This window comes from Dreissena polymorpha, chromosome 5 (genome assembly GCF_020536995.1).
Source record: "Dreissena polymorpha isolate Duluth1 chromosome 5, UMN_Dpol_1.0, whole genome shotgun sequence".
Classification (NCBI taxonomy): domain Eukaryota; kingdom Metazoa; phylum Mollusca; class Bivalvia; order Myida; family Dreissenidae; genus Dreissena; species Dreissena polymorpha.
The window spans coordinates 90367604-90395392 of NC_068359.1; the positions used below are offsets into that span (position 1 = coordinate 90367604).

Below are 27789 nucleotides of genomic sequence, written 5' to 3' on the forward strand. Positions count from 1 at the left end.
TTTTATCTAAATGTAAGGTTTTTTATGAATAAATACTTCAAGGTATATTGTTGTCTTCTTAAGCATTTTTGCTGTTTTGAGCATTTAAAAAAATATTGAAGGGTTTGTTAGTTACCTAACAAGTCACGCAAATAAAAGTACTAATTTTCATTATTCAAACATGAAAAACACAGTATGTCCAAGAAAACAGTTAAATCTTTTCCAAGCCATCATATTTTAGAAAATACCAGACAGTTAACTAGGGATGATAATTATCCACTACCTTTTATATTTAACAAGCCAGTTTTATTCTAGTGATTCATCAAGATATCAAAGCTAATGAGATATAACCATTTAAAACATTGCCAATTTAGCCCAAAGGGGCGTTTTACATATTTTGAGAATTGCTAGTGATCTTAGTGAACAGTTATGTACCTGAGGGAAATAAAATGACATTCTTAATACATAATGTTGATGGCTTGTGACCTAAATTTCTCATTCATGTTTTGTAAACAGGATTCAAAAGAACAACATTTCTATCTCACTAAGCATGCTGGAGCCAACTCCCATCAGCTAAATGGGTTTGAAGTGCTTCATACATGTGCACATTAAAAGTTGAGAAACCCAGCCTACTCTAGATTAACATTCAAGTGCACCCAAATTTGGGTGTTGACACAGTTGATTAGTCATTGCAAAGACTTCTTGGGTGTAAATAAATTATCATATGCAAATTATCTTAATTCAGTTATCCTGTACTCTGCTGATTACATCTGCATGAACTCCACCAGACTCTTTAACAAGATGGCAACAACTACAACTAGACCTGTTGTCTCACTTTAATGAAAAAATACTGCATAAATGTCCACTTATAATTTCCTGCAATTTGACTTCACAAAAATGTCTTTCTTAAGTTATGCATAAATAAACAAAGGGTATTCTGTCACTGCACTGCTGCAAATGTTTCCCTATGCCTATGGTACTGTGATATAAGTTAAATAAATTTATATAAATACTCCTTACATATCTAGAAGACACATATTTTATTTTCAATGGTGACACACCTTTGAACAACTTAAACTAAAGCTCATGAAACCAATACCATATAATAGCCAGGGGGGGGGTTAATGTTAAGAATATCTCTTGTTTAAAAATATAAGAATAGTGAAATGTATTACTTTCCAGAAAGTATGAAAAACTCCATTAACACAATGTGTTTGTGAAACATTATGTCCCCCCCCCCCATATATTTGACCTTTGACCTTGAAGGATGACCTTGATTTCTCACCACTCAAAATGTGCAGCTCCATGAGATACAAAATCATGCATGCCAAATATCAAGTTGCTATCTTCAATATTGCAAAAGTTATGGCCAATGTTAAAGTTTGACGCAAACAAACAAACCAACAAACAGACAGGGCAAAAACAATATGTCCCCCAGTATAGACTGTGGGACATAAAAAAACACTTTTAAAGGAAAAAATCTGCCAGCCTTAGATGGCTTACTTGAATTGTCAGCTTATAGATGATCTTAATCTCTGCAAACTTCACAAATAATTACTGTCCACAAGGTGCAGTAATCTTGTAAGTATTTAAGTCCTGGACTTAATTGAACTCGTCAGAAAAATTGAACAAGGTACTTAACCAGAATTTTCACCGGCCATTAGGGCCAGTATTCTAGTTTGTTTTATTGGCCCTCATACATTTAAACTTGCATGATCCGACAGAGGTCCCACAAACTTTCGCACAGACTGTGAGACAGTTATCTCCATAAATATTTCAGTAGACATACACACAGAAATGGAATAGTCAACAAGAGCTGTCTCCATAGGATGACATTTGCTCCCCAAAAACGCTTTGATAGAAGTTATGAGCATTTTGAAATCTAAACGCTGACCCTAAGTTCAAGGTCAATTTCAAAGGGGACAAAATTTGTACGCGTATGGGGTGCCTTGTCCATATACACATGCATACCAAATATGAAGGTTACATCTAAAGCAACATATAAGTAATGAGCATTTTTCGAAACCTAAACGCAAAGTGAGACGGACAGACAGACATCAGACGGACAGTGCAATCACTGTATGCCCTCCCTCGGAGGCATAAAAATGTAAACTAACAGATAACAGGCTGGATTAAGAGGCAATACAACAATTTAATTTAAAGATTACTTCAAATCTTATCAATACTAATTTATTAAGATATATCTTTTGTTCTTAACAAAACCAAGCTATTATTTTATAATTGTAATCTGCACATAAGGATCCTACTTGTGTGTTTTCAACTGCTTAAATGTACTTTTTTTAGATGAATTAGTTGCCATGACCAGACAAAACATATTGAATATATAAACCTATACCTTGATGTAATATCCAAGAGTGCTTTCCATGAAGTGAACAATATCTGTATCCACAGGTTTACCAGCCAGACAACCAAACTAGCTCTCATACAATACTGGTGTACATTATCTGTCAAAAACCCGCTGCTCTTTACAGTTAACAGCTTTTGGTATTTGCCCAAAGTTTAATAAACACTTCAACATTGTAGGCCATGTAAATATATCCACCTGTATAAAAGTTATCCAGCAAGGAGCAATACACACTATCTTATTTAAACATTTGAATACTTTTCTGTTGAATATTCAGTAGTCTAATATCTGTGATGGATAAGACATAATGACCAACACTGAGTGGACATCTTTACAGCATGTAAACATCTCAAGTCCCTCATACAAGCCAATTCAAACAACAAAACTTGGCAATTAGAAAATTTATTGCTACAAAATAAAAATGAAGCATGCAACATTTCTGTGCTATTTTTTTTGTTTCCAAAACAGAGGCAACATTACACTAGACTTAACCTGTGTCAAATTAATTTAAACTTGCATAAGAACAATACTTTGAAAAAATATAATACAAACAAGGGCTGTTTGTAAAACATGCATGCCCCCCATATGGGCTGTCCGTTGTAGTGGCAGCCATTGTGTGAATACGTTTTTTGTCACTGTGACCTTGACCTTTGACCTAGTGACCTGAAAATCAATAGGGGTCATCTGCGAGTATGTACCTATGAAGTGTCATTATCCTAGGCAAAAGCGTTCTTGAGTTATCATCCGAAAATTTTATTTTTTTTCGGGTCACCGTGACCTTGACCTTTGACCTTGTGACCTCAAAATCAATAGGGGTCATCTGCGAGTCATGATCAATCTACCTATGAAGTTTCATGATCCTAGGCATATGCGTTCTTGAGTTTACATCCGAAAACCATTTTACTATTTCGGGTCACCGTGACCTTGACCTTTGACCTAGTGACCTCAAAATCAATAGGGGTCATCTGCGAGTCATGATCAATCTACCCAGAACACTGTATTATGTGAATTGGGAATAAGACATCAAACTGGGAATGGACATCATTTTGGTGATTTTCTCAAACAAAACTATTCATTTCATGATCTACATACATTTTTGTAATATATTATCTATAATTTAAGCTTAATAAGAAATTTTCCATGACTTTTTCATTAAAAGTGATTGAATTTGTATCATTTAAAGTGTATTTTAAAACCGTGTCCATGCCGCGCAGTTTCATTTCATGAGGATTTTTTTTTTTAATTAATAAAAAATCCAGTTTTTAAGTAAAATCAATTTAAATGATGCTATTATATATGCAAGTATATGTTTTAATTATAATTTGTAAAACTAGATAAATGCAACATATAAAACTGCATATTATGCACTTTTGATAAAACACAATTTATTCCCAAATTGATGTCTTATTCCCAATTCACATAATACAGTGTTCCATGAAGTTTCATGATCCTAGGCATATGCGTTCTTGAGTTATCATCCGGAAACCATTTTACTATTTCAGGTCACCGTGACCTTGACCTTTGACCTAGTGACCTCAAACTCAATAGGGGTCATCTGCAAGTCATGATCAATGTACCTATGAAGTTTCATGATCCTAGCCCCAAGCGTTCTTGAGTTATCATCCGGAAACCACCTGGTGGACAGACCGACCGACAGACCGACCGACATGTGCAAAGCAATATACCCCCTCTTCTTCGAAGGGGGGCATAAATATAAACAAATAGCAATTACTCTAAAAACAAGAGGGCCATGGGCCCTAAGGCGCTCACCTGAGACCCAAAGGAACTAAACTATTCTGGGAAGGTGGAGTTCAAAATAATAAAAGTACTTCATACAGACGGGCGTACATACTTTACTTGTGCTTTATAGTTCGATTATTTAGTGTAAAATCTTCAAAAGAGGACGAGTGCTGAGCAGACAGGCGGTAGTACAGACTTAGTGTGCTCTATTATTAAAATACGTTTTCACTGTTTTTCCATTCAAAGTTATTTAGAGCAATGATACTCTGATTTTCAAGTAATACTGCATTTCACATCATACATGACAAACGTCTGTATATAAAATTAATTAGAATAATGGTATTTCTGACTTTCACATACATTTAATACTGTATTTCACATATCATCCATGTAGGCCTACATGACTTTTGTATATCAATCTGTATTTATGATTTAAAATGAAATTTCATACTTCATTTAAGAGTTAATTTTTGTTAATTATTCACATTTGTAAGTGTTGTTTGTAAACAATTCCTCTACGCTTCTACTCTTTATTTACTACCAATGCAAAACTAAAATGCATTTTAATTGTGAAATTTATTCTCAAATACAAGATGCATTTAATATCATAAGTATTGCAAATAGTTGGTTTTAAGTACATTTTCTCTATCTCTTTAATTCTTGAACAAAGTATATCTGTGATATGATATGTGTACATGTAGACACGATAGTTTTTTGTCAATAAATGTTCAACAGTAAAGTTGGAGAATATTTCGATCTATTTTTTATTGATCAATATAATTGAATTTTGACAACAGTTGTTGCCTTACATTGTAGCTGTAAAGGATATTTTAATGTACATATCTTTACTTTTTCTTCTTGATATTCATAATATACACTGGGATTTGTGATAGTTATAAGTTAAATAATAGCCATAATGAGTAAGTTCAATCAGGCATCACTGTACTTAAAGCTAAGAAATATGAAATATCACGCCCATTAAATTTATTTATATTGTATAAACCTTTCTTGGAAATATATAAGTACATAATTTTTAGCATAGTTGCGTTTACGCACCTATGCTTATGGTATATACCACATTTCGAAAATCCACATCGATCATTATGAAGCCTTACCTGATAAAAAAATCAGACGAAATATCTATTTAATTTAGTATATGGTCATTCTTACAATTTTTTTTTTGAAACGTTTTTCTAACGTTTTCTTCCAAGAATATTGCTGACACCGTTTTTAGTGAATTTTTCTAAGACCGTTATGTCAAAAAATCTTCTTATAACATAAAACAAATTTCGTTCGTAAAACAATTCTATCTGCACTATAACTCTCAATCTCCTACGCAGTGGCCTCCCTTATACTAGAAGTTACTGACCAGGCGAAGCAAGGGAAGTAACTGCTGTGAGGAGTTTCTATAAAAATCTGCATTCAGAAATCTGTATTCAGAACTCGATCTGTTGTGCACGTCTGCATCTAACGCTTACCACAAGTTTTACGACAAATTCTTGACGCAGACGAATAGGGTAGCGTCTATTTTCATTTGTGAAAAGAATAGTTCGATACAGATCTGTCCGTGCTTAAATTTTGAAAGGCTTGGGTAATTATTTTTCATAAGCGTTTCAAACACTGATGTAAATGGAAAGATTATCTATTTAAATAGTCGGTAATTGTTTGAAATTATTGATTTGAGAAATTCGCGGATGGCGATATCGAACTACATTATACCACGTGACGCCATTCTTCCCTGTATCTTGCACCTATGCTTTTAACGCCATCGGCGCTCTCGTTCTATTTCAAGAGCTTGCTTCAATGTTGTAATCTGTTCTTTTTATGCAGTCAGCATGCTGATTTTTAAATGAAAATAAATGCCAGACAGATGTATTTATGTGTTTATCTCTATATTGATACCACTGTATAGCAATTGCTGTTCCATGCTGTTCACTGAAAGGGCAGTAAACAAGGGGTTAGGCATCAATCAACTGTCAGAGATAATGAGGTACCTGCTGTGGCTAATGGTTATTTCCTTGGTCTGCAGTCATTAAATTACATGCAACAAAATGTGTGAAAAGTGGCCAGCACAGGAATTTGGGGCCTGACTCTAAACTGTTATATACAGTTGTTTCTCCCCTAAGTAATTTTCTGTGAAATCAATATTACTACTTAAAATTTTGAGATTATTTAATAAAGGGTTTTCAGATGGCAAAAAACGTTTGTTGCACTTCATCCCCAACCAATCATCAACATAATAATCCACTGTTATTATGGCCATGTTTTTGAAATGTTCATGACTATTTTCAAACTCGTCCGAGGTATACACATAACCAATGTTTTGACCAAATTTCATGATGATTAGGCAAAAAATGTGACTTCTAGAGTGTTCACAAGCTTTTTTACTATATAAATATAAGGAAAAAGACCCCCCCCCCCCTGGCAGCCATGTTTTTTTACCGATCTGAACCATTTTCAAACTCAACCGTCGTATCCAGGAAACAAATGTTCTGACCAAATTTCATGAAGATTGGACCAAAAATGTGACTTCTAGAGTGTTCAAATGTTTTCACTATATACATATAGAGAAAACTGCCCCGCCCCCTGGCGGCCATGTTTTTTCACCGATCTGGACCATTTTCGAACTCATCCGAGATATCAATAAAACCAATGTTTTGACCAAGTTTCATGATGATTGGGCAAAAATTGTGACTTCTAGAGTGTTCACAAGGTTTATATATAGCCATTTAAGGAATACTGCCCCGCCCCACTGGTGGCCATGTTTTTCAACGGACCGGAACAATTTTTGAACTCAGCCAACATATCATTAAGACAAACATTTTGGCAAAATTTACATGAAGATCATCAAATGTGACTTCTACAGTGTTCACAAGGTTTTTCTATTTTTTTACCTAGTGACCTATTTTTTGACCCAGCATGACCCAGTTTCGAACTCAGTCGAGGTATCATCAGGACAAATGTTCTGACCAAGTTTCATGAAGATCGGATAAGAAATGTGGCCTCTAGAGTGTTCACAAGGTAGAATGTTGACGACGCACGACGGACGGACGACGGACAAAAGGCGATCCCAAAAGCTCACCATGAGCACGTTGTGCTCAGGTGAGCTAATAAAGGGAAGCTGAGTTAAAGTTCCTGTGCATAACACATCCCCATAATGAGATCTATCTACCTATCCAGTTGATACATCTTTTAGTTTTGAAGATTGAGAATAGACTGACAAGAGCCAGTGGTTATTACAGTTTTATATGTAAATGGATACATCCTTAACTCTGTTATGAAGCTGTATAATTAGCCAAAATAATTTTCCAAAACTTAACGCCTCAGTTATCTAAATTATGTGTGTGGCCTTATGAATGAATCTGCCTTTACAACAGAATAAGAATAACATTTAGTTGAAAATAAAACAGAAATGATGGTGAGAGTTGAACAACTATAATATTGCCAACAAAAAGTATCCATGTAACTATCATTGTCAATAATACATCACTGTACATGACAGTTGTTTGTAGTGTTGTATAAAAAGGGGATGTCCTGAAGGTAAATGGTGTGATCGTGACGTAGTTTCATAACGCTGTGTCTGGAGTATATAGACAGCCGAATGGAAGTTGTGATTCCAGCATGTGCACATTCCTGATGAAGGAGCACCAGGCAGGAGTCATCAGCACTGAGGAGCAGTCGAATCATAATGTAGTGTTATAGGACCTTACAATACAGTTACATCAGCCCAGGCTCATTCATGTTTAGTTTGTGGTTGTGGAATATGAAATAATTGCAATTTTTTTCATTTATAAGCATGAACCAACAAGGGAGGCAACTTGTTATGTCACAATTTGGCAGTGTATAAAAAGTGGTACTTAATTATCTCGCTAAACATGGGTCTAAATTACGTTTAAAAGCTATTTTCTGATTGGATGAAACAGTCCGAAATCATCCAATAAATAAAGTCGAGATATTTATCTTGCGGAACATGCAATGCCATGCCGCATGCAAGCTATTTATAAAGTAAATATCATAAATCAAAAAGTTTGTTATGTTTTTTTTCGCGGTCATAGACAGTTTTCCTGGCTGAAAACGATGCAATATTACTTTTAAATCATTCATGCATTAGTTTTTAGCAAGAAAGAGGTAGAATAATAGTGTAAAACATTTTTTTTAATTTAAACTTGTGTCTGCTACAATTTAACGAGTGGTTACGGAAATTACCGATTGTACAAATGTATCGACAGACATATGCAAAACGAAAGAATAGCTTGCATATTTCAAGTTTATCAGCCTTGAAATTACCTATTAATCAAATGAGAATCAAAATTATTAAAATATAAACCAGTAATGTTCATTAACACCAAAATCTTTGGGCACAACCATCATATTTTTGAAAACCGTGACGTATTGTTTTTCGGAAACCGACGATCGGTAATTTCCATAACCATATGGAAAATTTCATCACTGACAAGTTTCGTTTCTAATGTTTTTCTCAAATATTCTACATCAAAATTATTGTATACCATTACACAAATGCATGAATGACAAGTAATAATTCCTTGATTTTGGGGAGGGACACTGTCTATAAATGCTTATAAAAACGCATTAAGGCTAAACTTAAGTGCATAAAATATTGAAAAATAAATCATAATTCAAGTGTAGACAAGTGTTCGTTTTATCCGATATATTCATTCATCCACATTGCTCAGACACTCAATTATATTGGAAATTATTACGAATATCTGATAAAACTTTCATTATTTATGTTAATCTTTAAACTTCCGTTTCATAAATGTTTTTTTTGATAAACGTCGTCAATTATTAATTGTATATAGATTTCTCTATAGTTTGAAAAACATTTAGGCAAATATTTCTCATGTAAGGTAAAATGCAAATAATTAATAAAATATTCCCTTGTAATCAGTATGTTGGTTTATTGGTCAATAACAAAATCACTTTGAACATTGAATTATTTAAAAATTATAACAAACATTAAATGTTCTCCGAACAAATGATTCATAACACATATAACAGATTGATAGGAAGATATGAACAAATCAAGGTTGCTAGGTTGCCTGCCTAGAATGGTCCTGTTAGTATCATAAGTATGGAAGTACTTGATATATAAACTTATTAGCCTGTCGGTGTTGTAAAGACATAAAATATTTTATGAATGTCTCAAAGTGTAGAATTATTTTGCATTTAGTAAAAGAAAGGCAACATATAACCCTTAAGTGGCTGACAAGAACTTGTGGCTGAATACAACTAAAAAGAGGCATTATGCTTCTTGAAATTAAAAACATCATTATATATGAATTTTCTGATCAAAAGTGTTATTTTTAGTGAATAGGGGAAATACATTTTCAAGAATAAACAATATAATTATAAATGTTTTGGCGAAGTGCATTATAGTATTATCATAGTACAAGTTTTGGTCTAAAAATCCAGTAACATTTTTTAAATTTCATAACCCCTTGTTGCAAAAAAAAAATCATGAAAAATAGAATTTTCAGAGTAATTAACCTATTAAAATAAAATAAAAAAATGCTTTATCAGACCCTAGATATTATTTTTGCAATCATTTTTCATCAATTACAAATGGATAAAAAAATTATTGTTTCATGCTACTCATGGTACCAGTTTTTTGTCAGAAAATTAATTATATTTTTTAAAAATGCGTTACCCCTTGTTGCCAAAAAATTCATAAAAAATATAATTTTCAAAGATATCCTTTTAAAACAAAAAGAAAACGCCTTCTTAAAACTTAAATATTATTCCTTCAAGCATTTTACATCAATTATTTATGTTTGAAAAAATCATTAGTTCATGCTACATTTATATATGTTCAAGTCCAGGGCTTTTTTTCCTTCTTTGAGACCCGCCAAATTTCGGCCCTTTCCCCAAGATGTATTTTTTCCCTCTAACAGAAATATTCCCCAAAACAATGATATCTAAAAAAAAAATATATATTTTTTTTTGTTGTTGATACCTTTCATTATATAAGTAAACCCGATCCAGTGTAGAAAAAAGAAACATATTGAATAATTAAATTTTCTGTTGGCTTGAATTTGTTTTAAAAACAGTAAAATGTGTTAAATTGATTATTAAAGACTTTCCTTATTTTTCCCCAAAATCTGGTTTCGCGCGATTTTTTCCCCCGAAAAAGGCCAGGCCCTTTCCCCAAAATCAGATAAAAAACCCTGAAGTCATTGTAAGGTATAAGAAATTTAAATATGGCATGTAAATTAATATTGTTTATTGCTTGCCTTATTGCAAGCTCTATTTCGTTGTGTAATTGTACAAAATGATCTGGTCACAAGGAATCATCCCAATGAAATATCTTCTAAAACAAATTTTTCTAGTAAAATTCATTTTAATTAGTAATTACTTACCTGATATCATATGCTATTTACTCCGATAGGATCGTAATTTATCCGGAATTTTTCGTCCGAGGAATCCCACACTTTTTGAGAAACCCGTCTAGTAGGACAGAGCGGTCACATAGTGCTGTGTAGCCGCACAACCAAATCGGGACATTACCCATAATCCACTCTTATTCCAATAAAAAATATGAAATATTAGACGAAGAGCGGGGTGGGAGGTGGGACTTACCGATATCAGGTAAGTAATTACTAATTAAAATGAATTTTACTAGAAAAATTTGTTTTAATAGCTTAATTACGTTACCTGATATCATATGCTGAATTTGCAGCTGAGGCGGGAAGGTTCGCGAAAATCTCCCCATCACAGCGGAACCCATATCTCGGGTTCTCAGCTAATCTTCGTTATTACGGTATAAACTTAATTCACGGATAAGCATAATATACCTATGCCGTAGAAGATACTACCGTTTGTGCAACCACAAGGGGGCCCAACAAATACAAGTTGTCCTGTTGGCACTCCAGAGAACGAATATAAAAAGATGAAAAAGTAGTCTGATTCCTCCAGAAAGCAGCTTGAAGCACGTCAGAGAGTGGGGTATGATTAATATATGCCCACGAAGCCGACATTGCTCGTAATTCATGCGGTCTAATCTTAAAAAGGGATGAATCCCTTGAAGAAAGAGAAGAGTAAGCCCTTTTTATAGTCGAGGCTACCCAACGGGAAATAGAAGCGGCAGACACATCGCCCCCCCCTTTTAAGGGAATGAAGAGTCTCTTACGAGAACCTCGAATAGACTTAACTCTACTAAGATAGAACTTCAAAGACCTGACAGGGCAGAGGAGTCTATCTTCATCTTCATTACCACAAGTTCTAGAAAGACTTGGGACCTTGAAGGGTTTAGAAGCCATAGAGGGGAGTTGATTTTAAGCAAGGAATCCTGGCTGACACAACAAGGTGACAGAGCCGTCGGAGGAATCAAAACGAAGATGGCTTTCTTCGATAGAAAGAGCATGAATTTCACTTCTACGTTTGGATGAAGCCATGGTTAGAAGGAAAACGGTCTTCCAGGTTAGGAACTGTAAAGAAGCCTGATTAAGGGGTTCATAGGGAGCTTTAATAAGCGATCCAAGAACACAAGCCAAATCCCATTTGGGGGTAAGAGAACGAGACACAGGACGTTTAAGTTCCATGGCTCGGATCAGTTCCGAAATGGCTGGGTCAGCACAGACTTGTGATGACTTACGAAAAGCCAAGGTATGCGAAAGCACAGATCTGTATCCTTTGATGGAGCTAAGAGAAAGTTTCTTATCATCAAAGAGATAGATTAGAAAATCCGACATGCGTCTAGCAGAGGGATTGAGGGGATCAATTTTCCCTCGAACACACCAATTAGAGAAGAGTTTCCAGCGAGCATCATAGACTGCTCTGGTGGACTTTCTCCTTGCAGAGGCCACGAGCATTGAAGCCCTGACAGAAAAGCGTTTCTTCTGCAGGGATTGCCTGATAACGGCCAGACGTGTAAGTGGAACATGTCTGGATCCATGTGAAGTCTGCCTCTCTGAGATAGGAGATCTGACCTGTGCGGGAGTTCCCTGGGAAATTCGCACAGGAGACCGAGAAGGTCGTTGAACCGGGATCTCCTGGGCCACCAAGGGGCTATCAGGAGGATCCGGCAAGAGCTCACCCTGATTTTCCCTAAGATTTGGGGAATTAGAATGGGTGGGGGATAAGCGTAAGCGTCCAGTTGATCCCAATCGAACGAAAGCGCATCTACCGCCCACGCTGCTGGTTCGTACACTGGACTCACATACAGAGGAAGTCTGTGGTTGTCTCTGGTCGCAAACAGGTCGACCAGTGGATAACCGAATGTGATGAATATCTGATTGGTCACTTCCTGATGAAGTGTCCACTCCGATGGAAGTAACTGGTGTTTGCGAGACAAACCGTTCGCCAGGGCGTTGAGACGACCTGGTATGCGTTTGGACAAGAGAGAGACGTTTAGGCTCTTGCAAAGAACAAGTAATTTCATTGTTTCCAGATACAGGGAGTGAGAGTGTGTCCCGCCCTGTTTCTGGATGTAAGCCACGACTGATGTGTTGTCTGTCGATACCATCACACAGGAGTCCCGAAGATGTGATTGGAATTGAGAAACAGCTAGAAAGACTGCTTGCATTTCGAGATTGTTTATGTGCAGGAGAGACTCCTGAGGAGACCACAATCCTGATAATGTCAGGCTGCGGGGTTCCAGGTGAGCACCCCAACCTTCCATGCTCGCATCCGTTATGAGATGTAAAGACGGTTGCGGGGGAAGAAGCGGTACTCCTGCCAACAGGGTCTCCTCGTCTAGCCACCATTGAAGGTGGGGGACTAAGGACGGAAGGATGGGAATCTGTGTTAGCAGATTGTCTGGAGACCATTTCCATCGAGCTGAGAGATAGTGCTGAAGACGACGTAGGAAGAGACGTCCCAACTGCACGAAGTCTGCTACAGAGCTCAGGATACCGTTGAGTGCGAGGAAATCTTGAGCTGTGATATGAGATTGGGACAGCACCCATCTGACCTTCAAAAGGAGGTCTGATATACGTTGCGGTGAGACCCTGACCCGATTGATGAGGGTCAGAAAATTCATTCCCACGAATATGAAATCCTGAGAGGGAATGAGGTCTGACTTGGTTACATTGAGAAGGAGTCCTAAAGAGAGGAGCTCCTTTCAAGAGAACTCTAGGTGTAGCAGAAGCAGTTGACGATCGAGCTGGTGTAAGAGCCAATCGTCGAAATACTGAAGCAGTTGAACCCCGTGTAATCGGAGGTGTGCGCTCACTGCAGCCATGAGTTTGGTGAAAACTCGTGGAGCCGTGGCCAATCCAAAGGGCATCGCCCGAAACTGGTAGACCTGGCCTCGAAAGGAGAAGCGCAGGTACTTCCGGTAGTTGGGATGGATAGGAACATGGAAGTATGCATCTTCCAGGTCCAAGGAAACCCCCCATTGCATGGGTTTGATGGAGCGCCCAATGAAGGCAGGAGTCTCCATCTTGAAAGTAGGTTTGACTAGAAACGTGTTGAACACTTTTAAGTCTATGACTGGTCTCCAGGAGCCGCTTTTCTTTTGCACAAGGAAAAGGCGACTGTAAAATCCTGGAGAACAAGGGTCGTGAACCCTTTCTACCGCCTGTTTTTCCAGGAGTCCGAGAATGGAGTCTGGAAGTTGTGGATGCGGAGATACCAGATCTATTGGGACGCGAGAGAGTGGGGGCCTTTTTTCAAATTGAAAAGTGAGGCCTTGTGTGACAAGAGAATGAACCCACGCGTCCGAAGTTATTTGGAGCCATCGATTTGCGAAGTGCATAAGTCTGGCCCCGACTGGTACCTCCGGCATCAGAGGTTGTGGCGGTAGAAAGGGGTATGACCTAGGGCTGACTTTTAGGAGGTCCACCCTTGCCAGAATTAAATGACTTCTTGTCCGCATTGGGTTTGCCCTTACTCCAATTTTGTTTTACAGAAGGCTTCCGATAGGAAGTTGTTCTGTTCTGAAAAGGAGGCCTATTAGTGGGCTGACGTGGAGCAGACGGACGCTTAGTAGGGAAACTGTCCCTTTTAGCGTTCTTGGCCGGTGGGGCTCCTGGGGGCTTAGAAGCAGGGCGCTGGCCAGAGTTGCTCCTAGCTAAAGAGGCATGTATCTGATCTTCACGATCAGCAGTAAGTGCCGACTGTATCCTCCCTCCGAAAAGAGACTCTGCTGTTAGTGGAGCAGTTCGAAGGGAGTTTACGCCTGTTTCCAAAAGGAAATTATTGGGCAAGGAAGAGAGGATGAGGTCTCTCCGAAGCCTTAACATCTCAGACATAGAAGACGCAGCATTGTGAGATAAACACTGCGTAGTACGTGAAAGATGTATTAACAAGGCCCGGAGCTCCTCTGGGATTGAATCAGAGAGCTCCCAAACCAAGTCTAAGGCTGTGGCTGCCATGAGATCTAGCTGGTTAGCCAGACCAAGTAACGGCGTTCTCTCAGCTCCCAATTTTCCAACAGGGAAAGAGGGACTGATGTATGGGTAGATGATGAAGGCATTGTAAGTGACAGCTTACTAATGTCAGCATCAGGAACCGGAAGTTTGGAAAGGTCCAAACCGGTAGCAGGATCTGGTACCGGGGCCTTATAACTTTTCCCGCCGTCCATCTGTTTAGGCTCCGTCAGCTCCTTAGGGGCTTTCCATGGAGATGGCGAAGGCTTATTGGCTGGTTCAAGTGACTGGAAAACAGCCATTGTGGAAGAGCCAATAGGAAGGCGTAGATCCACTCGGGAAGTAGCCTTACTTATCCTGCTGGGCTCTCGTCTGCGTGCTACCTGTTCTGTAACGGTAACTGCAGATCCTGTGAGAGACAAGGAAGGGCGGGGGCAGAAGTCCTCATCTAAGGTATTGAACATAAGTTCGTATACCTGATTGATGGAGGCCAAATAATAAAGTTCGGCCTCATTAGACTCCGAACCCGCCTCAATCGAACCATCTGCGGGAGCATTGGATTGATTGAAACCGGTGGATATAGGAGAAGGAATAATAGATTCATTCGCTTCTATCATGAGAGAATCGTTTTCCGGCACCATCAAAGATATAGCTGGTGAGTTAGGTCTCTCAGAGATCAAGTCAGCAGACTCACTTTGAATACCAGAGGTCGCTGGTAAAGGATCAGTCGAAAATGGGACAAAGATTCCCGGCGACTGTTGGATCCACAAAGTATTGGGATTTGATGGTGTAGCGGCAGCCCGGGGTATACTTCTATGCAATGTGGAAGAGACCCGTGGGGCTGAAAACGCAGCCGAAGTGGTTAGATTAACCCCTGTACCTTGAGCCTGATATGTATGCAAACTAGTGTTTGAATACAAGTTATGCTCAGTGGTTGTAGGAACGGCTGAAGTGTGTGTTGAGGCCAACATAGAGGCCGACACACGTGGAAGGGTGTCAATAGATTCATCAGAGAAGGATCGACTAGGGGACCTAGTAGTCCGAGAGCACCTAATAGAGGAAGGTCTATGTCCCTTATCCCTGCGACGCCGAGACACTGTTCGGCGGCGCTGGGAATGATGTTTCCTGATCGAACGTCTCCCCGAGCGCTGGCGTGATCGCTCTTTATGAGGCAATCTATGCCGAGAAACACTCGGTGAGCGTGAACGACGTCCCCTCCGGTAATGATGAGGGCTATTTGAAGTAGACGATGAGTCATACGACGACGAGCCCGAGGTGGAGGAGTAGTCGGAAACATCAGACACTACACGTTTACGTCTGTGACTCACAGTAGAAACGCGGCTGCGTCTACCTTTGTGGAGTACTGACAAGGTAGTGTCAACATCTACGGTGACCGGAACGGTCTGTGGCACAGACCGAAACCCGGTGACCGGATCGGTCATTACATGACCGGTGACCGGACCGGTCAATGAACGGTGACCGGTGACCGGACAGGTCACAGCATGACCGGTGACCGGACCGGTCACAGCATGACCGGTGACCGGACCGGTCAATGACCGGTGACCGGACCGGTCATAGCATGACCGGTGACCGGACCGGTCAGTGACCGGTGACCGGACCGGTCAGTGACCGGTGACCGGACCGGTCAATGTTGACCGGTGCCCGGTGAAGTCTCCGGACCGGTCAACTGGTCATTCCTGATGAACGGACCGGGCAAATTTTGTCCGGTGTTGTCACGGGGTAGGGACCGATGCCTGGCAGCTACTGGTGGCATGTGGTCAAGATTGTGTGGTGAAAAGTCCCGACACACGGAACTTTTCCTACGTTGATCTGATGCCGAGTCATTCAAATGGTCATTCCCGATGAACGGACCGGGCAAATTTGGTCTGGTTTCGTCACGGGGTAGGGACCGATGCCTGGCAGCTACTGGTGTAGTATGGTCAAGATCGTGTGGTGAAAAGTCCCGACACACGGAACTTTCCCTACTTTGATCTGAACTATTCTTGTTGCGTCCACGACTCTTGAAAGGTTGACGCTTAATGGCCCAGGTATCAGCAGACCAATGCTCACAGAAAGGGCAGCAGTTATCCTGGGTACATCCTGAACACGACAGGCAGCTACCATGGTTGTCCCATGCTGCCTTTGTGTGTCCACATGAGCCACGTGTTTGAGGCATACTTTGCCTTGAACAAACAAACAAATACACAAAACGATACAGAAATACACGGATATATATACGGAGAATGTTTTAAAACAATACAAAAACTTCTCTATTCTGTTAAACAGAAGAATCCAGCGAAACAGAAGCAACAATTAAGTTTATAACAAAATGTCGGCCTTTGTATATCGCCATCCGGAATAAGAGTGAATTATGGGTAATGTCCCGTTTTGGTTGTGCGGCTACACGGCACTATGTGACCGCTCTGTCCTACTAGACGGGTTTCTCAAAAAGTGTGGGATTCCTCGGACGAAAAATTCCGGATAAATTACGATCCTATCGGAGTAAATAGCATATGATATCAGGTAACGTAATTAAGCTATTAAAATTGTAATCACTGCCCAGGTTTTTCACACATGGTATGAGTCCATAGTCTTCAATCAGGTGAAAAAATGCGTTGTAGACCAAATTTGGTTAAAATTTGTACTTGATGTTACTGATGTGGGAAATGTGTTTTATCTTTTGGGAAAACTGCAAGAACTTAAAGAAAACTTTTAAAGGGATGAAGGCTATATTCGACTACAGCTCAGCTTCATGTACATGTATAAAATTTAAAAAAGCTCTGCTACCACATAGCACATTTACATGGCAACACAATCACTGCATCCTCAAACAAAGATAAAATAAGGCAAACATATCTTGTTTAATCTACTGTCTACACTGCAGTAAGATATCATTCCCTCTTACAACCCCTCTTACACATCACAGGACATAGCATATCAGAAGTTTCAATGAATGAAATTCTCTCCCCACAGCGCATCCATTCACTAGAATAGTAAAGACAAAACCAGCATAGAACTACAAGTCAAGGTCTCACAGAAAAAACAAGCACAGACCTACAAGTCAAGGTGTCACAGAAAACACACAAGAAAATATCTTACTTTAATTTGAATTATTTGCAATCCTCATCATAGGGTACATGAAGGATACATGCTCACATAATCTAAGAGAAAAACCTGCATCCAAACAGTGTTTCAGATTAGCCCCAATTTCCTCAGTACAGGTGTCCTAAATGGTAAATTTATTTCCTGACATTTGTCCTATATCATGAAAAAACTTTCAGACAGTTTTGTTATCGTACAATTATTTAGAGCACCGCTTTGAGGGTGCAGACCGCTCATCTATTTTTCTTTTTAAAGGTGTAGGGACCTATCTCAATTTCAATCACAAAGGAGGGAGGGGTGGAGTGGAGATGGGTGTATAGTGTGGGGGTGTGGTAATTTATTACATTCTCTTCCAAAAATGCAAAAAAAATGCAAAAAAAAATTATTATTTTTTTGGGGGTGGGGGGGTGGGTGGGGGATTCTTGGTGGGATGGTTGGACGGTATTTCAAAAATAAAATAATAAAAATAAATATTTGTGTTTTTTAACCATGTTTGAAAAAAACAAGAGATGTGTTCGTCAGAAACACAATGCCCCCTATTGCGCCGCTTTGAACAATTATGTTTTTTGTTTTTTTTTACCTTTGACCTTGAAGGATGACCTTGACCTTGAACTTCCACCACTCAAAATGTGCAGCTTTATGAGAACGCCGCTTTGAAATATATTTTTTTGACCTTTGACCTTGAAGGATGACCTTGACCTTGAACTTCCACCACTCAAAATGTGCAGCTTCATGATAACGCTGCTTTGAATTAATTTTTTTGACCTTTGACCTTGAAGGATGACCCTGACCTTGAAGGATGACCTTGACCATGAACTTCCACCACTCAAAATGTGCAGCTTCATGAGAACGCCACTTTGAATTAATTTTTTTACCTTTGACCTTGAAGGATGACCTTGACCTTGAAGGATGACCTTGACCTTGAACTTCCACCACTCAAAATGTGCAGCTTCATGAGAACACCGCTTTGAATTTTTAAATATTTTTTGACCTTGAAGGATGACCTTGACCTTGAACTTCCACCACTCAAAATCTGCAGCTTCATGAGATACACATGCATGCCAAATATCAAGTTGCTATCTTCAATATTAAAAAAGTTATGGCCAATGTTAAAGTTTTCGGACGGACAGACGCCATATATTTGACATTTGACCTTGAAGGATTACCTTGACCTTCACCTTTCACCACTCAAAATGTTCATGTCCATGAGATACACATGCATGCCAAATATCAAGATGCTATCTTCAATATTGAAAAAGTTATGGCCAATGTTAAAGTTTTCGGACGGACAGACGCCATAAATTTGACATTTGACCTTAAAAGTATGACCTTGACCTTTCACCACTCAAAATGTGCAGCTCCATGAGATACACATGCATGCCAAATATCAAGTTGCTATCTTCAATAGTGAAAAGGTTATGGCCAATGTTAAAGTTTTTTTCGGACTGACTGACATACTGACGGACAGTTCAACTGCTATATGCCACCCTACCGGAGGCATTAAAAATTTTTTTTTGGGGTGGGGGGGTATAGTGTGAGGGTGTTGTGGTATGTCAGGTAAGAGTTGTTTTGTCAAAGTATCAATCAAATCTAATCATAAATAAAGAAGTTATGGCAATTTTAGCAAAATTTAATAATTTGACCTTGAGAGTCAAGGTCATTCAAAGGTCAAGGTAAAATTCAACTTGCCAGGTACAGTACCCTCATGATAGCATGAAAGTATTTGAAGTTTGAAAGCAATAGTTATGATACTTTAGAAGTAAAGTGGATCTAAACACAAAATGTAACCATATATTCAAAGTTAATAAGTCAAAAAATGGTCATAATTCCGTAAAAATGACAAACAGAGTTATGCAACTTGTTCTTTACTGTCCCCTTATGATAGTTTGCGAGTGTTCCATGTATGAAAGCAATATCTATGATACTTTAGGGGCAAAGTGAACCAAAACACAAAACTTAACCAAATTTTTAAGTATAAAGGGCCCATAATTCTGTCAAAATGCCAGTCAGAGTTACATAACTTTGCCTGCACAGTCCCCTTACGATAGTTAGTAAGTGTTGTAAGTATGAAAGCAATAGCTTTGATACTTTAGGAAAAAAGTGGACCTAAACACAAAACTTAACCAAATTTTCAATTTTCTAAGTATAAAAAGGGCACATAATTCTGTCAAAATGCCAGTCAGAGTTACATAACTTTTCCTGCACAGTCCCCTTATGATAGTTAGTAAGTGTTGCAAGTATGAAAAGAATAGCTTTGATACATAAGGAATACAATGGACCTAAACACAAAACTTAACCAAAATTTTCAATTTTCTAAGTATAAAAAGGGCACATAATTCTGTCAAAATGCAAGCCAGAGTTATCTAACTTTGCCTGCCCAGTCCCCTCATGATAGTAAGTAAGTGTACCAAGTTTGAATGCAATAGCATTGATAATTTATGAGAAAAGTGGACCTAAACGCAAAACTTAACTGGATGCCGACGCCGACGCTGACGCCGACGCCAAGGTGATGATGACAATAGCTCTTTTTTTTTCTTCAAAAAATAGATGAGCTAATAAAAAAACACAAGTCAAAACTAAATCCAATACCATTTTACTTCAAATAACACTTAACTATAGACTTAGGAGAGTTCAATTATTTATGGTCAAACCAATTTCTAAGCACAGCTCTTTTCCATGCCCTTAGGGCCGCTTCAAAACAGGTCCTTTTGCCTTGCCATTAATACTTATCCATGTCCTGAGTGTATGGGTTTAGCCTGTTTCTCAAGGCTTTAGAGTTTGATTTGTTTAACCGAAAATCTCCATTCACTGCCTGTTTACTGGACATGTAATTTTAATGCAGCTATTGACTGCCTACGAGTGCCATCGCTCACTCAAAGCGTGTGCTCTCATTGGTCAATATCGATTTTCCAACACAACGACGCTCCGCCTTAAGGCGGGCTTAAGTTGGGTAAATAGATACATGTTATTGACAGACGATCATAAATTGTCTCTTTAAATTTTCCGCAAAGTCAATATCGCTTTGATCTTTAAAAATACTCATGGATATCGAGCGCGTGAATTTTCTCACACACATGCTTCAAATGTGCACGATCTTTGAAAAATAGTGCTATTCGCTTAATCGCGCGGTCTAGGATGCACACTGATATTTGATCCTCCAAAAGACATGACTTATTCCTACAGAAATGTACCAGTCACATTGACTGACAAACCGTATATTTGTTGGCCCAATTGTCCGATTGAATTAAATATGTTCGGTCATTAAAAAATTTAATCGGTTAAAAGCCATGGGCCCTAAGGCGCTCACCTGAGACCCAAAGGAACTAAACTTAGCAACCCCTGCTAATCTCCGATAATTTCCACATTTTATCTGGAAAACTGTGAAAAGTCTACACCGCCTGTGGCATTTTGGGGATTAAAATTACATTTGTAGATGAATTTTTTTATAATTGGTCTCATTTAAAAGCTAATAAAATTCTCTACAAAATGCATGTTTTACTTTTGTATTTAACCCACTATAACCCAGTTTTATCTTTTAACAAGATGTGTTTGTGAAACACAATGTCCCCCTATATGACGTTTGACCTTGACCTTGACCCTTCACCACTCAAAATGTGCAGCTCCTTGAGATACACACGCATTTCAAATATAAAATTGCTAGCTTTAATATTGCCAGCGTTTTTTTTCCCCAAAGGGAAAAGGTACCTGTACCCCTACAATTGGGAATTTTTCGAGTCGTGAAATCTTCAAATTGGGAAAAAAAACGAGTCGCGAAATCAATGAATTGGGAAACATTCGAGTCGCAAAATTGATGAATTGGGAACCTTTAAAATGCATGTAATCTATCATTAGGGGCTATATTCTGCATCACAAAGCATTTTAAACTCTAGGTTTTGACAGAAAAACTACAGTACGGTTATGATATTTTGACTATCGTATCATGTCATGTGAAAATTGTGTTATTGCCACTTCAGTTAGAATGTGCCCGTCAATTGGAAAAAAATATCTTCCAGTGATAGGCATAAGCACTGAGGTTGCATAAAAAATAATATTAATAATTTTGTTTTAGCCCTTAAAAGTCTTACAAGCCCTGCAATGTTTCATGTGAGTTAAATTAAAAACTTAAAAACTAAACAAAAACAACAACAATGGATCTTGTACTGGTTTGACATCTTTTAACAATAGACAGTGAGAATAGTCACACGTAACCAAAATGAGTTTTTAGAGTGGAATGCTTTAACAATAATTTTCAAAGGTAAGTCTTATATTTTGTTTTGATTTTTTTTCAAATCATCAAATAAGATATTAAGATCATCTGCCATTAAATGCTTATGTATATGTTGTAAATAACTATAGGATTTTACACCCATGTCTCATTATTTTTAATTTTATGTTAAACTTTTATTTGTTTATATCCGTTATCTGAATAGTTACTGTCCGGATTTGACACTTAAAAAACTATACATAGAAGTAATATGCGCATTTAACTCAATACGGTTACGTTTTTTTTTAATGTCAACCAAAAATTAGTGTTGAGAAAGTTTATTGATGTAAGGAAGACTGGTCTTAGCGATGGAATTCTTTCACGGGAAATATCGATCACTCGTCGCGGTTATGTAATCCATTCACATTTTACACAGCGGTTAGAGTTGCGCCCCATTTGAAAAGTTTTGTTTACTTTCTACGCAACAATGTCCGGCGAAAATAAATGGCCGAAAATGAAAGGCTCGACAATATCAAAAGATATTTCCAGCGAAAATAAAAGGCACTGGCTATTGGGAACGGCACCTAAAATCGTTCGGAACGGTAGATATCGAGATTGGGAAAGGTCCGGTGCTAAAATTGGGAAGCCTCCGGTAGGCTTTGGGAAAGGTACCGTTCCCCGGTACTAGTAAAAGAAGGAAAAAAAACGCTGATTGCAGAAGTGACATTACATGAGCAATTTTGACCCATATATTTGACCTTGAAGGATGACCTTGACCTTTCACCACTCAAAATGTGCAGCTCCATGAGATAAACATGCATGCCAAATATCAAGTTGCTATCTTCAATATTGCAAAAGTATTCATAAAATAAGCGATTTGGGCCACATATATTTGACCTCTGACCTTGAAGGATGACCTTGACCTTTCACCACTGAAAATGTGCAGCTCCATAAGATACACGTGCATGCCAAATATCAAGTTGCTATCTTCAATATTGCAAAAGTATTCATAAAACAAGAGCACCGCCTTGCGGGTGCAGACCGCTCATCTATTTTCTTTTTAAAGGTGAAGGGACTCTCATTTTCAATCACAAAGGAGGGAGGGGTGGAGTAAAGAGGGGTGCATTGTGTGGGGGTGTGGACATTTATTACATTATCTTCCAAAAATGCGAAAAAAAGGAAAAAAAAAAATTGGGGGGTGGGGGTGGGGATTCTTGGGTGCGATGGTTGGACGGTATTTCAAACATAAAATAATAAAAATAAATATTTGTGTTTTTTAACCGTTTCAAAAAAAAAATGGTCGGGGGTGAGGTGGGGGGGGGGTATAGTGTGAGGGTGTGGTGGTAATTTGTCAGATGAAAAAAAAAAAAAAATAGGGGGGGGGGGGGGGGGGGATTCGGGTGGGGGGAGGGGGGGTGGGGGGGATCCTTGGGTGTGATGGTTGGACGTTATTTCAAACATAAATAATCAAAATAAATAGTTTTGTTTTTTAACCGTTTAAAAAAAAATTGGGGAGGGGGTTATAGTGTGAGGGTGTGGTGGTCATTTGTGAGATGATCTTAAAAAAAAAAAAAAAAAAAAAAAAAAATAGGGGGGGGGGGGGGAAGGGGGGGAGGAAAGGGGGGGGGGGGCACGGGCGATGGTTTGGGTGGAGTCTATTGTGGTATGTCAGGTTAGAGTAGTTTTGTCAAAGTATCAATCAAATCTAATCATAAATAAAGAAGTTATGGCAATTTTAGCAAAATTTAATAATTTGACCTTGAGAGTCAAGGTCATTCAAGGTCAAGGTAAAATTCAACTTGCCAGGTACAGTAACCTCATGATAGCATGAAAGTATTTGAAGTTTGAAAGCAATAGCCTTGATACTTAAGAAGTAAAGTGGATCGAAACACAAAATTTAACCATATATTCAAAGTTACTAAGTCAAAAAAGGGCCATAATTCCGTAAAAATGACATCCAGAGTTATGCAACTTGTCCTTTTACTGTAACCTTATGATAGTTTGCGAGTGTTCCAAGTATGAAAGCAATATCTATGATACTTTAGGGGTAAAGTGGACCAAAACACAAAACTTAACCAAACTTTCAATTTTCTAAGTATAAAGGGCCCATAATTCCGTCCAAATGCCAGTCAGAGTTACATAACTTTGCCTGCACAGTCCCCTTACGATAGTTAATAAGTGTTGCAAGTATGAAAGCAATAGCTTTGATACTGTAGGAATAAAGTGGACCTAAACGCAAAACATAACCAAATTTTCAATTTTCTAAGTATAAAAAAGGCACATAATTCTGTCAAAATGCCAGTCAGAATTACATTACTTTGCCTGCACAGTCCCCTTATGATAGTTAGTAAGTGTTGCAAGTATGAAAGCAATAGCTTTGATACTTAAGGAATAAAATGGACCTAAACACAAAACTTAACCAAAATTTTCAATTTTCTAAGTATAAAAAGGGCACAATTAATTCTGTCAAAATGCACGCCAGAGTTATCTAACTTTGCCTGCCCAGTCCCCTCATGATAGTAAGTAAGTGTACCAAGTTTGAATGCAAAAGCATTGATACTTTCTGAAAAAACAGGACCTAAACGCAAAACTTAACCAAAATGTTCAATTTTCTAAGTATAAAAAGGGCACATAATTCAGTCAAAATGCACGCCAGAGTTATCTAACTTTGCCTGCCCAGTCCCCTCATGATAGTAAGTAAGTGTACCAAGTTTGAATGCAATAGCATTGATACTTTCTGAGAAAAGTGGACCTAAACGCAAAACTTAACCGGACGCCAACGCAGACGCCGACGCAGACGCCAAGGTGATGACAATAGCTCATAATTTTTTTTCAAAAAATAGATGAGCTAATAAGCGATTTGGGCCACATATATTTGACCTCTGACCTTGAAGGATGACCTTTACCTTTCACCACTCAAAATGTGCAGCTCCATGAGATACACATGCATGCCAAATATTAAGTTGCTATCTTCAATATTGCAAAAATTTTCATAAAAGAAGGCAGAAACCTTGTAGCCTATAAACGGGCTGAAGAATGATCTCATTCTTGAAATAAATACTTTTCTAGAAAAAAATGGGGAAAATTCAACTGTGTTGTTCAATGTACTGTGTCATCTTAACCCTGCATTCAAAGCATGAACAGCAAAATATGTCAAAACCAAAGTTTCAAGAACATATGACCAGAAAAACAACTTGTCAATTTAAACAAAAGTGCCCGGTGTAATTTTGTTTGAATTTTGGATGGTTATGGAATGTGAAAGAGGCACCAACAATAGACAACATACAGACAATACCAAACCTCGTCGGACCGACGGACATATCTGACATATTAGGACAAGGTCCGATCGATTTTGCAATTCCGTCAGACCAAAATGTCCGACTTCAAACAAGATGTGTTTGTGAAACACAATGTCCCCCTATATGATGTTTGACATTGTAGGATGACCTTGACCTTGTGAAGGATGATCTTGACCTTTCACCACTCAAAATGTGCAGCTCCATGAGATACACATGCATGCCAAATATCAAGTTGCTATCTTCAATATTGCAAAAGTATTCATAAAATAAGCGATTTGGGCCACATATATTTGACCTCTGACCTTGAAGGATGACCTTGACCTTGACCTTTCACCACCCAAAATGAGCAGCTCCATGAGATGCACATGTATGCCAAATATCAAGTTGCTATCTTCAATATTGCAAAAGTATTCATAAAATGAGCGATTTTGGCCACATATAATTGACCTCTGACCTTGACCTTGACCTTTCACCACTCAAAATGTGCAGCTCCATGAGATACACATGCATGCCAAATATCAAGTTGCTATCTTCAATATTGCAAAAGTATTCATAAAAATGAGCGATTTTGGCCACATATATTTGACCTCTGACCTTGAAGGATGACCTTGACCTTGACCTTTCACCACTCAAAATGTGCAGCTTCATGCGATACACATGCATATATGAAGTTGCTATCTTCAATATAGCAAAAGTTATTGCAAAATGTTAAAGTTGGCGCAAACAGACAGACAGACCAACAGACAGACAGGGCAAAAACAATATGTGCCCCACTACTATAGTGGGGGACATAAAAATGTAATAAATAATTTTTATAATCATCTTCTGATGCTCCGTGGGATTCCAATATTTGCCATCAAAACATGTAGAACTAAATACGTTAATACCAGTGTCATTTTTTGATGGTCGCTTAGCGACCGTCTAAGGTGGTTAGTCTAAAATTCAGGTCGATACGCCTTAGCTACTAGGAGCCCAATACCCGCTTACTACCCGTATCCGCGCGAGAAAGAATTGTATAATTTATGCAAGAGGTTTGAGTTCTCCAATTATATTCATTCACAAATGGAAACATGATATTAATATCCTGTTAAATGCAATAGTTTCGAACGGTGCTTTTATAGAAAAGAATCAATAAACAATGATCGTATTGTACGTGTCACGGAGGAGATTGTTAATGAATGAATAAAATATTCCACTTTCTGCAGCGTCTTCATGACGTAGTATTTTTGCTCAGTCCATACATAATATGAGGCTATTAATAGATGCGCCTGTTGATAAACAAAGGAAAGTCCACGGGCGATAACAACGCAATAGGTTACGCTCTCACATACACCTTAATGACGTAGTACAGGTCATTCGTAAATTGAGGCTATTAATAGATTCGGGAAAAAGTTAACGCTTATTTATATTCTCAATTAATAAATCTTTGAACATAAGTTCAACAATAACTTCAGCGATACGATAGACAAAAAAAAAATGTTTCATAATCGCTAAACCCGAATATAACAAACAATTCATAATAATAATACGAATGACCTGTTTCGTAACCTCGTTCATGCTACTACAGCGGGTATTTCCGGAAAACGTTCTTTGGTTCTCAACAGATAGCGGCGATCTTTTGTATTTACGGGTGCTAGCAAAGCAATAGTAGAAGGTTAGTAGAAGGTTTAGCTTGTTTATATTCACAGTTCTCAAAACATAGACAGTTGGATATGAGTTCATCAATTACTACAGGCATACTATAGGCAACCTCGAAAATGCTTTATAATCGCTAAAACCGAAAATAACTAAATATATTATATTAAATATATTTATATCAATAAATATCTTTTACAAATGTAGTCGGCGTATACACTGACTTTGAAATAAAGTTTGCAATTTACTTTTCTAAATAAATAAATACAATTAAACAAAAGTTAAACTATTGTGTTGTGTTTTTTCACTTGTAAGTTGCATATTCACGGCATGAAATGTGTGTTAGCATTGTCAAACCACACATTAGTGTGAGTAGATAAAAAATATACTACGGGAGAGCACTTCATATGTGTCCTAATATGCCTTGTTATGAGAACTTTCTTCACTATCGAAATATATCGTATGTTGATATTTGATTTAAACGCAGTTTTCTTTCGACACATTTAAATCACATGTCAATAGCGCCGTCATGCGAAAATGGGTCTTATGCGTTTCGGCAAGCGTTTGTTAAACCCAACATGTGCTTTTGCGCAGTCAGGCCATAGGCGATGCTGTTCGCTATAAAATCACTCAATATGTTATGTTTCTCCTTACCAGAAGGAGAGATAGCTGAGTGAGCTATTTATATGATGGGGGCATATGGAATAAGACCCATTTTCGCATGACGAGGGTCATTACAAATCTCATTGCGAATTGAAAATGCCACATTTAAGAACAATGCTTTTTGATACAAAATTGAATTCAAAATAGCAAACTTGTTAATAATGGCAGCCTATCCACACATTAAGGAATGATTTCCAGACGTGCTGACCAAGTACGGCAAACATTGTGTTATGATAATTAAACGATTTTCTCTTATCTTGACACTATAATATTTCGCTAATGATTGTTTTTCATCTTGGAGGCGAAAGTGAAATTCTGCGAGATGGATTGTAACGCGTAATTGTAACAGGGCCACAATTTGTGACGTTTGAGCATACAGAGAGTAGTCCGGAATTCCTTACACTGAACAGTGCTACATCCTTTGAATTGAACACATACGCAGTGATGTAGCAAAAATTCAGAGGTTGTATCTCG

General features: G+C 38.1%; 2 protein-coding genes across 7 annotated transcripts in view; one reads left to right on the forward strand and one right to left on the reverse strand.

Annotated features, from left to right (window-relative positions):
- Positions 1–2573, reverse strand: part of LOC127881737 (transcription initiation factor TFIID subunit 10-like) — a 98501-nt gene extending 95928 nt beyond the window's left edge. For 5 of the 6 annotated variants that reach the window (XR_008050233.1, XR_008050232.1, XR_008050230.1 and 2 more), the window contains exon 1: positions 2336–2573. The gene's annotated coding sequence lies outside the window, so the exon portion shown is untranslated. The remainder of the gene's footprint in view (positions 1–2335) is intronic. The other variant, XM_052429823.1, reaches the window with a different exon arrangement.
- Positions 1–27789, forward strand: part of LOC127881738 (60S ribosomal protein L30-like) — a 332547-nt gene that overhangs the window by 229586 nt on the left and 75172 nt on the right. The window lies entirely within an intron of this gene.